Below are 14,375 nucleotides of genomic sequence, written 5' to 3' on the forward strand. Positions count from 1 at the left end.
CCACCTTTGCTCCAAGGTTCCCATGGCATTTTTCTGTGGGGTTTCTGCTGCCCCGCTTGGTCTTGCTGTTTGGTCTTGCCTAAGATGTCAGCTCTGGACCTCTGAGCCCAGCAGAATCAAAAGTACGTGATTTTTTGCTTCAACTTCAAGTTCCACTAGCTGTAAGCCTTCAAACTTTAAAAATATTCCTATTTCTATGGTTCCGAGTTTTGGAGCTCTGCCCTGGATCTGCTTTGCCTGGTATTCTTTGATATTGCTGATGGCGAACTTCACTGCACCTCCACCCTAGCCACTATCAAGCCCAGCCTCCCAGTTGAATTACTTTTGAGGAACATTTTAACATTGAAAGATATTAGACCCCTCAAGGAATATGTGAAATAGGTCATGATGATAATTTAAACTATTTTCAAATCTTATTGAAGAGTTATATGATATGGTTTCAGAATGCAGCAATAGATAGACAAACCTTTGAAAAGTGATGAATGAATGGCTGTTGAATCGAGATTTTAAAAAAATGTGAAGTGTAAATAGACTTAGAAGAAATGCTGCTAAACTAGGCCTCAGTGATCGTTCTGGGCTGGGGTGGGAGAGGCATGATCCAGGTATAATAATTGGCTCTCATGCAGAGGCAGTATAATGGAAAGGGTAGAAGTTTGGGCTCTCTTGTCAGATTGTTGGACTACAATCCTCGTTTCACATTTAGTGGTTATGTGACCACTATCAAGTTGATTCTGACTCATATCAGCCCTATCTAGGGCTGTCTGTGACCTTAGACAAGTTATTTAATTTATAACAGTTTTCTCAATAGTAAAAGAGAAAAGAAAATGCTTTAAAGGGTTTTAAGAGTTCATTTAACGTGACTTCCAATATATCTTAGTAATATAATCTTCTTGTTGTTAAGTGCCTTTGAGTCAGTTGTGACTCATAGCAACGCTGCATAGGGTTTCCTAGGCTGTAAATCTTTATGGGAGCAGAGAGCCTCATCTTTCTCCTGAGGAGCAGCTGGTGGGTTTGAACTGCTGACCTTGTGGCTAGCAGTATAGTGCTTATCCACATCAGTACTCTAATACAATCTTATTACCTAATTAATATTTTCATCAATAACACACTATTATAAATATGAAAAATATGTTAGTGTTCATCAGTGATGTTAATAAGAGGCTGAGTGAAAAATTATTTACACTGTGTTGTATTAAAATGCCCATTCATGCCCACAGCTGATGACAACATTGAGCGTGCATATGAAGTAATTCTGTCAATAGATGAGTGATAGTGGATTATGTGGCAAATCCTTTGCAAATCAACCATGGCTCTGCCTATGAAATCATCCACAACAGACTTGGGTTTCCAATAGTTTGTGTGAGATGGGCACTGAAACAGCTCTCAGAAGAGCAGAAACAGACGTGTTTAGACACCTGCAAACAAAATTTGGACTGATCCTTGAAGGAAGGTAAAAAATTCTTTTAAAAAATCATTAGTGGTGACAAGACATGGATTCATCACTCTGAATGTGAGAATAAACGGCAGAGTGTGGAATGGAAGCATCCTCAGGCACAGACCAAGAAAAAGTTCAAAGGCCAACCATCAGCTGAAAAATTGATGCTTACAGTTTCTGGGATTTTTTTTTTTAAGTTTTTATTGTGGATTGTGTGAAAGTTTACAGGGCAGATCATCAGTTTTACATTCAACAAATGATACACCTTGTGTCATTATAATGGTTATAACCCCCTCCATGTACTATCAGTTAACAGAATTTCTATCTATTCACTTTAGCTTTTTAAAAAAGAACAAAACAAAACACTCAGGCATATATAATAATTTACAACTCCAAAGGGTACATTCTGCAAGTCTGCCTCCTGGCCACCAGCTCTTAGTCCCTCTTTTCTCATGAAAAGTCCTCAGCTGCTCCCCCTCTCCATGACCCCATCACTGCTTCTCTGGATAAGGTCCCACATTCTGCTTGTGCTCTTCTCCCTTTATGGTCCTAGGGTTGTCTGTTTCTGATCTATAAGATTAACCACTCCCCTGGTGTTTTTTTGTTTTTTTTTTAGTTTTTAAAAAATCTTTTATTGTAAATTATGTGATCGTTTACATGAGAGAACAGTAGTTTCACATTCATTCTATTGTATATTGTCCCTTCCATGCATCACCGATTCTGGGATTCTTCAGGGCTAGTATTGGAACACTATCAGGAAAAAGATTCAACGATCAACAGTGCTGGTTACAATAAGATGTTTAGTGAAGAGTTGAAGCCTAAATCTTGGATTAAAAGCAGAGGACTGCTCTCCAAAGGCCTTATGATTTTCCATGAAAATGCACATCTCCACATCTCTACCCACACGCTGTAAAAATTTGGTTTTGAGGTATCAAACCATCCTCAATAGTCCGGATCTTGCTCCATGGGACTTTCACCTGTTTGGTCCCCTGAAAGCAACCTTTCCAGGATGAAGATTCACATCTGATGAAGAAGTTAAGACAGCAGCATCTGTTGCTCACAGCTCACCTTACGGCATCTTTTAAATAAGGAAGTATGAAAGCTTGTTGACAGATGGACAAAGTACATTGAAAAGCAAGAAGATTATATAAAAATCTGTATTATGTAATAAAAAACCCGAATGATTATCATTTTCAAAAGTTGATTAAAATAAATTCTACAGCCGGTGTGGATAATTTTTGACTCACTCTCATATTAATACTAGCAAGATCACTTTGAACCGCAAGGTTGGCAGTTCAGACCCACCAGCTGCTCCCCAGAAACCCTATTCAGGGTTGCTATGGATCAGAACCGACTCAATGACACATAATAACAACAACAATTCAATATTATCTTAAGGTCAAAGATAATTTAATAGTACCAAGAAGTATGAGTTAGACATTTTAGAAATTGTAAAAGTGTGAGAGATTGTTTCTCTATTGTGAAGACACACATCTGCTTTCCTGAACTGTTGCTTCCAAAATTCCTTTTGGTAAGTTAATGTTTGTAATCGCATGCTCATATGTTCTTTTCAATTCATCAGTCTCTACTTTAGAAAGTAGGAGCTCTGGTAGCATAGTGGTTACGAATCGGGCTGTGAACCGCAAGGTCAGTAGTTCTAAACTACCAGCCGTTCCGCGGGAGACAGATGAGAAGTTTTGCTCCCGTAAAGATTTACAGCCTCGGAAACCCTGTACAGGGTCGCTATGAGTTGGAACCAACTCCACGGTACACAGCCACCACCATTTTGGAAAGCAACTATTATCTTCGCCTTTTATGTATTAGTCTCCAGATTCGCTGCATTCTCTCTTATGTGCCTGGTTGACTTTTTTGGCCAGTTAGATGATTTTCTCATAAGAACTTGAGGAAAAAAATACTAAAACTGAACAAAATTACCTTTATTTAGGTTTAATTTTTTTTTAAATCAATATTTTTACAATAGCCTGTATTTACTTTTAATTAATATTTTTCATAAAAGCTTTCATTATTCGACAGAATGATTATAAAATTAAATGTGTCAATAGCAATATGTGAAAAATATCTAATAGTGATATATTTAACAGCCTTAATTTGCTTTCTAATTTTAGATACAGATTTACTTAAAGATCTCTCTCAAGGAGGAACATCAGCAGATAAACTTCATGTTCTTGCTCAACAGCAGTATAAACAGCTAACACATGCAATGAAATGTAAGTCTGCCATCAGTCCAGTTGTGTTACAGAACATTGCAAATCTTAGAAACATTAAAACAATTTATGGTGTGGTGCTCCAAGATAATGCACTGGACCACAAGGTCAGTTTGAACCACAAGGTCGGCAGTGCAAACTTAACCAGCTGCTCCTTGGAAACCTTGTACAGGGTCGCTATGAGTTGGAACCCACTGGACGGTACTTAACAACAACAACAATCAGGCAATGAAGTATGAACCTTAAGTGAATTTTCCAAAACAATGTTACCACCTTCAAATAACAAAACATTTATTTTTCTCAATTTAATCTAATTTTTAAAAAATGCTTTGTTATTACTATTGTAAACATTGTTGTTAGGTGCCATCCAGTCGGCACTGACTCATAGTGACCTTATGCACAGCAGAACCAAACAATGTCCGATCCTGGGCCAACCTCACTACTGTTGCCACACTTGAGTCCATCTATGCTGCCACTTTGCCAATCCATCTCACTGGAGGGGCTCCCTCTTTTTCACTGACCCTCCACCTTACCAAACATGATCTCCTCCAGCGACTGGTCCCTCCTGACAATATGTCCGAAGTCTGAGAGACCGAAGTTTGGTCATCTTGGCCTCTAAGGAGCACTCTGGCTGCACTTCTTCCAAAACACATCTATTGGTTCTTTTGGCAGCCCATGGCACTTTTAGTATTCTCCAACACCATAATTCAAAGGTATCAATTCTTCTATGGTCTTCCTTATTCACTGTCCAGCTTTCACATGCATATGAGGTTATTGAAAATACCATAGGTTAGCAAATACAACTTAATTGTTTCTTAACGCTGAATTATAGATCCGTGATTGTATCGTTTCATCTTTTCTATTTCTTCTCTGTGACTTCTTATTCCATGTAATTTTTTTCTATTGTCAGTTTACTTGCTCCTAATAACTCTTCTGTGCAATTTTCAGTTTTACTTAATACTTGAGAATACCCCAAACCAAAACCACTACCATCAAGTCTATTCTGACTTATTATAACCCTCTACAGGGTTTCCTTGACTGTTGATCTTTATGGGGGCAGACAGCCTGGCTTTCTCCTGTGAGCAGCTGGTGGGATTGAACTTCCGGCCTTGTAGTTAGCAGTCCACTTCTTATCCTATAGCACCAACAGGGATACTTTCTTCTTGTTGTTGTGAAGTGCCATCAGATTGGTTCCAACTAATAGTGACTCTGTATAGGGTTTCCAAGGAACGGCTGCTGAGCTTGAACTGTTGACCAGTTCAATGACAGACAATGTCTAGATCTCTTGATTTGAAGTCTGAGTAACAAGGATCTTTAAGCACTTATTCAGTGCCATGTGGTTACTCATGGTGTCACCCCCTACTCCTGGTCCGACCTCCTGATTCAGCCCATACAGAACCCTCAGTAATGTTTATTATTAATTTTAATCATAGAATAATAATATGTGATACAGTTATACATTGCTCAAATGTAATATTCCTTAGATCATCTGAATCTAACAAGAAAATTGCCTTCTACATTGACATTACTAGTTACCATTATTAGTAACTGAGCAGAAGCCTTTTCCTCCTTTTCCTTTACTACTCAAGTCTAAAAAAAGTTTTTGGTATAGGTTCGTAGATGCCAGCAACCACAATGTTGTTGTTGTGTTGTTGAGTGCTATCGAGTTGGTTCCGACCCATAGCGACCCTGTGTAGGGTTTCCACGGAGCAGCTGATGAGCTTGAACCGCTGACCTTGTGGTTCAAACTGACTTTGCAGTCCAGTGCACTAACCCACAGTGCCACACCAGGACTTCACAATACTGCAGCTAAATCACCAGAACATTGGAAAAAAAATAAGGAACATAAAAACACCGGCATCAACAAAAGCAGACAAAAAACCATGTGAATGGATGGATCAGTGTAATTGGGCAAGAAAGACAACTCTGCCGAGAGCACATTAGAAGATTCAAAAATAAATTGGTATGTTTTTGTTAAGTAACTACAAAGCTATTCTTATAAAATATAATCTTTATATTTTTTTATATCCACTGCACAAACAATTTTTATAGACAGTCATTTTGGTATCACCTGGTGTGCCCCCTGCACCCCCCTAATTATGCCACTGTACTCACCACTGCTTCAGTCACTCCCTTGAGATTTTTAATATCTTACACTACTGCTCTTCCACACAACGAGATGGAAATCTAGATGTCTCTGAGAAATTACATAAACTGTTATTAATTCAGTGCATGTTTAACAAGTCCTTACTCTGGGCCAGAGATTCAGTCGGATGTTGGGTAGAAGAGTGTGAATAAATCCTGACCTCAAAGGTAAGTTTGCTGAGCTAGATCATTCAGCACATCGAGAAATAGCATACTCATACATCAGGCAAATTAGAAATCACAAAGAAAAGGCAGCCCTTCTGGTGAGTCGAGGCTGCAGATGAGCATTTCTTCGCACATGTTAGTGTGAATGTGGGACGTTTTGGATAGAAGATTGTTGGTGTGAATTTGGTTCCAACTCATAGCATGATCCTGTATAGGGTTTCAAAGAAGTGGCTGGTGGGTTTGAACTGCCAGCCCTGCGGTTAGCTGTCGTCCAGTGCATATCCTACAGTGCCATACCAGAGCTCATGTTTAACAATTGTTGTTGTTAAGTATCGTGGCGTCTGTTCCGACTCATAGTGACCCTGCCCAGGGTTTCCAAGGCTGCAAATCTTTACGGGAGCAGAAAGCCTCATCTTGCTCCCGCAGAACAGCTGGTAGTTTAGAACTGCCAACCTTGAGATTAGCAGCCCGATTTGTAACCACTACGCTACCAGAGCTCCTTTTGTTTAACATTTAGGAAGTTGTTAAATGATAAATGTTTATGTAATGCAATTTAATTAAATTGTCAATGAATATGTAAAGCTTAAAGATGCTTTTTAAGGAAGCATGCAAAGCAAAGAGATTTTAACGACCTAAGTTCTTTCATGACACCAAATAGACAACTCTTGAAACCGTGACAGCTGCATTACTGGAAGACGTACTGCAAATCAGAGCAAGTTGCATTTAATTTCCCCCCAACAAAAACAGTGCTATGTTAACCAGTGGGTTCATTCTAAATTGTGATAGAACTGATTAAAAGATTCATTTAAAAGCAAACATGTAATAAATGATAATTATGCTCCGTCTTCCTATTAGCTGTGAAAGTAATTTTTTAATATTCAAACTCTTACTGATCACTTCTATAAGGTAGGCACCTGCTGTTTACTTTTATATGTATGTATTCTTTCATTTAATCCTACCGAGGTCTCTCTGCTTCCAAGCCTTCTTAGAATGGAGTGACAAAGGGTCTCAGGACTCCCTACCCCTCAGATGTCCTAAAACTCATTCCCTTGCCACTAGCCTCTGCCTTAAAATCACAGCAAGTATAGCTCATTATGCCTTTTAGTCTGATTTATGACAGACACCTGAGGAAGCCTCAGGTTCCTGGGCCCTTCCTCATCTGTACGCTGGTCCCTGAATCTCTTTTCACATCCGCTTGTTTGCCCCCATCTCCCACTTGGTGCTCTCTAGAACAGTATAGTCTACCATTACCACAATGGTGCAGGTGGTGGCTAAGTGCCATTGAGTATATCACCCAAATCCTCTGTATCTGACCTCTTCTGTGGATGCTGTGCCGCCCCCCACCCCCATAGCTTACCTTTCCTTTGAGTGTAGTGCTCTCAAGATCAAGCAGATGAAATCCTTTCTCCTCATAGCTCCCAAAAGTTGTGCAATCTATGTGACATTGCTCACTCTAGATTAGGAAGTAAGCACAAGTAAACCTGTACCTACCCTGCTTACTGGGTAATCTACCCCTGCCCCTACATTCCCTCCAGTATTCCAATACCCAGATCCACTGACTCTATCACATTTGCACTGTCCCCTTTCTCCCTCATAGGCCCTCAGTCCCTTCTTACCTGTGGTCCTAGATCATTCCCATCAGTATACAGTATACAGATAGGCCAAACTTGTGATTACTTTTCCCCTCTTAAAGTAACAATAGCAAAACAATGAACAATAATCTCTTGTTTCCATATTGTCTTCTAGCTACTGCATGTGGTAGGTCTATTTGAACCTCAGGGTCCATATTGTCTTCTAGCTACTGCATGTGGTAGGTCTATTTGAACCTCAGGGTTCATATTGTCTTCTAGTTACTTCTACTGCGAGGTCTATTTGAAACTCAGGGTTCAAAGCTCAAACCCACTAGCCACTCCTCAGAAACCCCAAACAGTGTTGCACTCACAACAATTGTCATATTTCACTTATCTTTTATGGTCAGACTCCTCAGAAGCATGGTCTACACCCACAGTTTCCATTTGCCCAGGCTCTTTGCTGGCTCCTCTCTGAATCTTTCCTCTCATTCTTTCTTGCGCCTATTATTGCTCTTTCAATCATGCTCCTCAACAGAAACGCCCCTTGTTAAGAATACCAGTGACCTCTGTGTCCTTGTATCAGTTCACAGTCTTTATCTGACTAGTCTGTAGCAGGTGGCACATTTGACCATCTCCCCCTCTTAAACACACTGACTTCACTTCTCTTCAAGATGCTCTCTCCCTGGTTTTCAGACCTACCTCCCAAGTGCATGGTCATTTGAAAAGGCGTCTTGAACACTCTACCAACTTTTTGATGCGTTGCATTTGCTGTCACATGTATTTATTCCTGTTTGTACCTAGGGTGATCACATTTACTGAATTTTTCATTACTGTATACTCCACTTAGATTTATTTCATTTCTTGACTACAGAGTACATCACTAATTCATTCTTTTGTTTTTAAAGGAGAACCATACAAGCATCTATGAAAATTATACCTGTCAAAACCTTGTGATATTAGTATCAAAGAGACCTATGGAAATACAGCAAACTTGTATAGGGTTGTTGATGGGTCAGTAGAGTGATTATATTTTCTTTACATCTAGTTACTAAAGCTCAAGCAGTTGTTTATTGCACGTGTTCAGTTTATCCAGAAGAAAATGAAGCCATTGTTAAAAAAGCACTGGAATTTCAAGACCACGGGACTAAAGTACAGCCTTATAGGTAAGAAAGGAAAGAATTCTTCCAAAATACTCACTAAAATAATTTTGGAAGTGAAGAGTTAATGATTTTCTAAGTTGCATGCAGACATTCGGCGTGGGCTTGGCTTTTTTTTGGGAGGGGGAATTTATATAGACATACCACTTCCTTTTGTTTGTTTTAAGATTTTAATCTGATCAAATACCCTGCTTTCTTACAACTTTAATACAGATCCAACAGAGCCCATATAACAGCTCAGTTAAAGCATTGTCTTGTACATTAAAAGATTTTGTGCTTGTTGTTAACCATTCTTAAAACTGAAGGTATTTTGGCTTTGATTTGGTGGTTTTTAAACATTATATCCCTATTTTTAGATACGTGTAGGTAGGATAAACCCTGGACTGCTAACCACAAGGTCGACTTTGTGAGCCCACCAGTTACTGTGAGGAAGAAAGATGAACTTTCTGCTCTTGTAAGGATTGACAGCCTTGGAAACCCTCTACAGGTGGCTGTGAGGCTCAGCTGCCTCATCACCACTTCACAACATGTTTCAGTAGAAGAAAATAAGCATATAAACGATCCTTAGAAATTAGAGCGCAAATTGGATGTTTACTGTCTGAAAACTTTTATACATTTTTAAAGGCTCTTTTAGCCTTTAAGGAACCCTAGTGGTGCTGTGGGTTAAGTGTTTGGTTGCTAACTGCAAGGTTGGTGGTTCAAAACCACCAGCCACTCTGTGGGAGAAAGATAAGGCTGTCTGCTCCTATAAATATTTAACCTTGTTATTGTTAGGTGCCATTAAGTCAGTGCTGACTTATATGCACAGCAGACCGAAACACTGCCTGGTCCTGTGCCAACCCCACAATCTTTGAAACACCTGAACCCATTGCTGCTGCCACTGTACCAATCCATTTTGTTGGGGGGTCTTCCTCTTTTTCACTGACCCTCCACTTTACCAAACATGATATCCTTCCCCAGGATTGTCCTTCCTGATACATGTCTGAAGTATGAGAGATGAAGTCTGGCTGTACTTCTTCTAATACAGATCTGTTGGTTCTTTTGGCAGTCCATGATAACTTTTCAATATTCTCCTCCAACACTAATTCAAATGCATCAATTCTTCTACAGTCTTCTTTATTCACTGAGGTTACTGAAAATACCATGGCTTGGATCCGGTGCAACTTAGTCCTCAAACTGACATCTTTGCTTTTCTACACTTTAAAGATGTCTTGTGCAGCAGATTTACGTAATGCAATACGTCATTTGATTTCTTGACTGCTGTTTCCATGAGTGTTGATGGCTGATCTGAGCAAAATGAAGTCTTTGACAACTTCAGTCTTTTCTCGATTTGTATGGATGTTGTTTGTTGGTCTGGTGGTGGGGATTTTTGTTTTATTTACATTGAGGTGCAATGCAAACTGAAGTTGTGTGTAATCTTTGATCCTCATCAGTAAGTATTTTAAGTCCTCTTTGCTTTTAGCAAGCAAGGTTGTATCATCTGCATATTTCAGGTTGTTAATGAGTCTTCCTCCAATCCTGATGCCACGTTTTTCTTCATATAATCCAGTTTATCGGACTAGTTGCTCAGCATACAGGTTGAATAAGTGTGGTGGAAAAATACAACCTTGGCACATACCTTTCCTCATTTTAAACCATTCAATGTTCCCATGTTCTCTATGAACAGCTGCCTCTTGGTCTATGTACAGGTTCCTCATGAGCACAATGAAGTGTTCTGGAATACTCATACTTCACAATGTTGTCCATAGTTTGTCATGATCCACACAATCCAAAGTCTTTGTGTCGTCAATAAAGCACAGGTTAAATCTCTTTCTGGTATTCTCCACTTTCAGCTATCATCTATCTGACACCAGCAATGGTATTTCTGGTTCCACATCCTCTTCTGAATTTGGCTTGAACCTCTGGGAGTTCTCTGTCAATTTATGGTTGCAGCTGTTTTTTGTATTATCTTCAGTAAAACTTTATTTGTATGTGATATTAATGATATTGTCTGATGAGTTCTGCATTCCATTGGGTCACGTCTCATTTGATTGGGAATAAATATGGCTCTCTTCCCGTCAGTTGGCCATGTAGTTGTCTTCCAAATTTCCTGGCATAGATGAGTGAGTAACTCCAGTGCCACATCAGTTATTTGAATGATTTCAATTTGTATTTCATCTATTCCAGGTTCCTCGTTCACTGCCAATGCCTTTAGTGTACCTTGGACTTCTTTCTTCAATATCATTAGCTCTTTATCATATGCTACCTCTTTAAATGGTTGAACATCGACCATTTATTTTTGGTACAGTGATTGTGTGCAGTCCGTACTTCTTTGGATGCTGTCTGCATCACTCAATATTTAGCAACAACAACATGTTCTTCTTGTTGTTGTTAACATGCCACCAAGTTGGTTCCAACTCATGGTGACCCTGTATAGGGTTTCCAAGGAGCAGCTGGTGAGCTTGAGCTGCCAACCTTGTGGTTCAAACTAACCTTACAGTCCAGTGCGTTAACCCACATTATCACACCAGGACTCCATTTAGCCTATAGAATCCTTCAGTGATGAAAGTCAAGGCTTGAATTTTTTCTTCAGTTCCCTCAGCTTGAGAAATGCTGAGCTCATAGGGTCACTGTGAGTCAGAATTGACTCGATGGCAGTGAATTCGTGGGTTTTAGCTTTTAGTACCCACTAGGACTGAAGTAATAATAGCCCAAATATAGTATCTTCTGGGTAAAATACTTCAGTAAATCAGAGATACAGAGGAAGAGCAGTAATATTATAATCTGAATTCTGGACTTCAAGATAGTAAGTAGATCTAAGAATATGTGACACCAGTTTAATCTTTAAGACTGTGACAAGTTATTTTAAAATGTCTCTTTTGTATTTTATTTCTCATGTTCAGAATTTCTAATTCTTAATTAATTTTTAATATACATGTGGCTTGCTCTCCCATTTTGATTTGGTATTTTTCCCTGTGCTGTTCACAGTGACATGTTACTCTCACCTGTTAGTCAGATTGCCCCTCTGGCTGACTTTATTAGCTTCTACAGTAGTTCCTCTAGGTGGCTGCCAGTACCCCCTACTCAGAACTTACCAAGGCATTAGCTAAATCGCCATCTAGTGGCAGAGAGGGTAATCACAGGTTTTGTTGTTGTTAAGTTCCAGCCAGTCTCTTCTGGCTTTTAGGGATGTCATATTGTGTTTCTGAGGTAGGTTTAATCTGCTGAATTGGAGGTTCAAACCGACCTTGCAGTCCAGTGCTTATACTTCAGCGTCACACCAGGCAGGTTATAATAACCAAACTCATGAATGTATCACTCTTGATTGTTAAGGACAAGGCAATATAATAGGTCAAAAGTAGAGAAATAGCTCTATTCTATTTCATTATGTTTGATTTCAAGTAAACTGCCATTAATGATTAATCCTTATTATAGTATAAAAGACAAAAGTAATATTTGTTGTTGTTAAATATCATTGAGTCAGTTTTGACTCATAGTGATCCTGTATAGGACTTCCAAGGAGCGACTGGTAGGTTTGAACTGTCAACCTTGATGTTAGCAGTCCAGTGCTAATCCTACAATGCCATTATTTAGACACATCTTAAAAACAGACACATAGCTTTATTCATAGTCTAGATTGCTTTGAGATTTAAGCTCAGATGGGGCTTATCTTCCCACATTATATCTGACAATATTGTGGTATTCTTCATCATGTTTCAATATTCAATATTCTAGTACTCTCTGACAGTGTTTCACTGCAATTCATAAGGTCTTCAGAGCTAAATATTCAGAAGTAGTCCGTCACTCCTACTTCCAGGTTTGTCTTTGTCTGGAAGCTCCACTGAAACCCATCCACCATGGGTAACCCTGCTGGTGTTCAACTCTAACCCACCCCAACCCCACTGTTGTGGTTACCTTATAGCCCATTAACTCTTCCCTCCATTTAAGATAGTCTATTTTATCTTGTAATCTACCTGATCTTCTTACCACCTGGATCTCTGTAGCTCTGTGTTTACCTTCTTCCACACTGTAATTGTTTTGATCATAGACTGACCTCACAGATCCTCTGTTATCATTTTATTCTATTCTTGACTCTTCCATTTGTCAATTGAGTTCAGGGTGGTGGTGCTACATATGTCATTTTCTGGTTGTTGTCTGTTGTTGTTGGTTCTCAGTCCACAGAACTTCCTTTAGGATGTTTTTCATAGCAAGGTTGGCTTTGGCAAAATCCCTTAGCTTCCATTTATCCTGGAATGTATGGATTACACCATCATATTTGATTGACAGCTTTGCTGGGTAGAGGATTCTTAGTTGGAAGCCTTTTCTTTCAGGATTTTATGTATGTCTCCCCATTGCCTTCTTGCCTGCATGGTTTCTGTTGAAAGACCCGAGCTTAATCTGATTTGCTTGCCTTTGTATGTTACATTTTTATTTTCCCTAGCTGCTTTCAGGATTCTGTCCTTATCTTTGATATGTCTTGGTGATTTTCTTTTAGGGTCTACCCTTCCTGGGCTTTGCTGAGCTTCTTGAATGCTTATATTTTCACTTTTCAGGATGTTAGGGAAATTTTCTTCCAGAAGCTCTTCAATTATCTACTCTGTGGACTTGTGTGATTCTTCCTGTTGTGGAATGCCAATAATTCTTAAAGTTATTCCTCTTCATGTTGTCCAACATGAATCTTAGGCCTTCTTCAGATTTTTTAATCCTTTTTTTGTGCTTGCTCTTCTATCTTAGTAGTGTTGAGAGATTGATCTTCTACCTCACTAGTTCTGGCATCTATCTCTTCAATTCTACTCCTTTGCCTTTTCAGTGTACCGTCCATTCCTGATACTCTATTATTAATCATTTGGACCTCTTTTTGTAGAGTTCTGGCACCATCCCCTGAGCCTGCTTGGTCCGGTATTCTGTGTTGTTGCTGATGGAGATCCTCACTGCACTTCTACCTGATCCACCATCTTGTTTGTTCTCTTCATTTGATTTCTTGACTGATGTTTCCAAGAGTGTTGGTAGTGGATCCAAGCAAAATTAAGTCTTTGATAACTTCAATCTTTTCTCCATTTATCATGATGTTATTTATTGGTCCAGTGGTTAGGGATTTTTTTTTTTTAGTGGAGGTGCATCCCATACTGAAGGCTGTGGTCTCTTGCTCTTCATCAGTAAGTGTTTTAAGCTCTCTTTGCTTTCAGTAAGAAGGTTGTTTCATCTGTATATCTTAGGTTGGAAATAAGTCTTCCTCCAACCCTTATGCCACGTTCTTCTTCCTATAACCCAGCTTTTCAGATTATTTGCTCAACATACAGACTGAATAAGTATGATGAAAGAATACAACCCTAGCACACACCTTTCCTGATTTTAAATCATTAAGTGTCTTGTTCTGTTCGAACGACTGCCTCTTGATCTAGATACAGGTTCCGCGTGAGCACATTAGATATTCTGGAATACCCATTCTTTCAAGTGTTGTCCATAGCTTGTCATGATGTACACACAGTTGAAAGCTTTTGCATAGCCAATAAAGCACAGGTAAACATCTTTCTAGATGGATCTTGCTTACAGCCAAGATCCATCTAACATTAGCAGTGATATCCATTGTTTTACATCCTCTTCTGAATCTAACTTGAGCTTCTCCCAGTTCTTGTCAATGGACTATTACAGCCTTTAAAAAAAAAAAAATTATCTTCAACAAAATTTTACTTGCATG

The sequence above is a fragment of the Chrysochloris asiatica genome, unplaced genomic scaffold (genome assembly GCF_000296735.1).
Source record: "Chrysochloris asiatica unplaced genomic scaffold, ChrAsi1.0 scaffold00230, whole genome shotgun sequence".
Lineage (NCBI taxonomy): Eukaryota > Metazoa > Chordata > Mammalia > Afrosoricida > Chrysochloridae > Chrysochloris > Chrysochloris asiatica.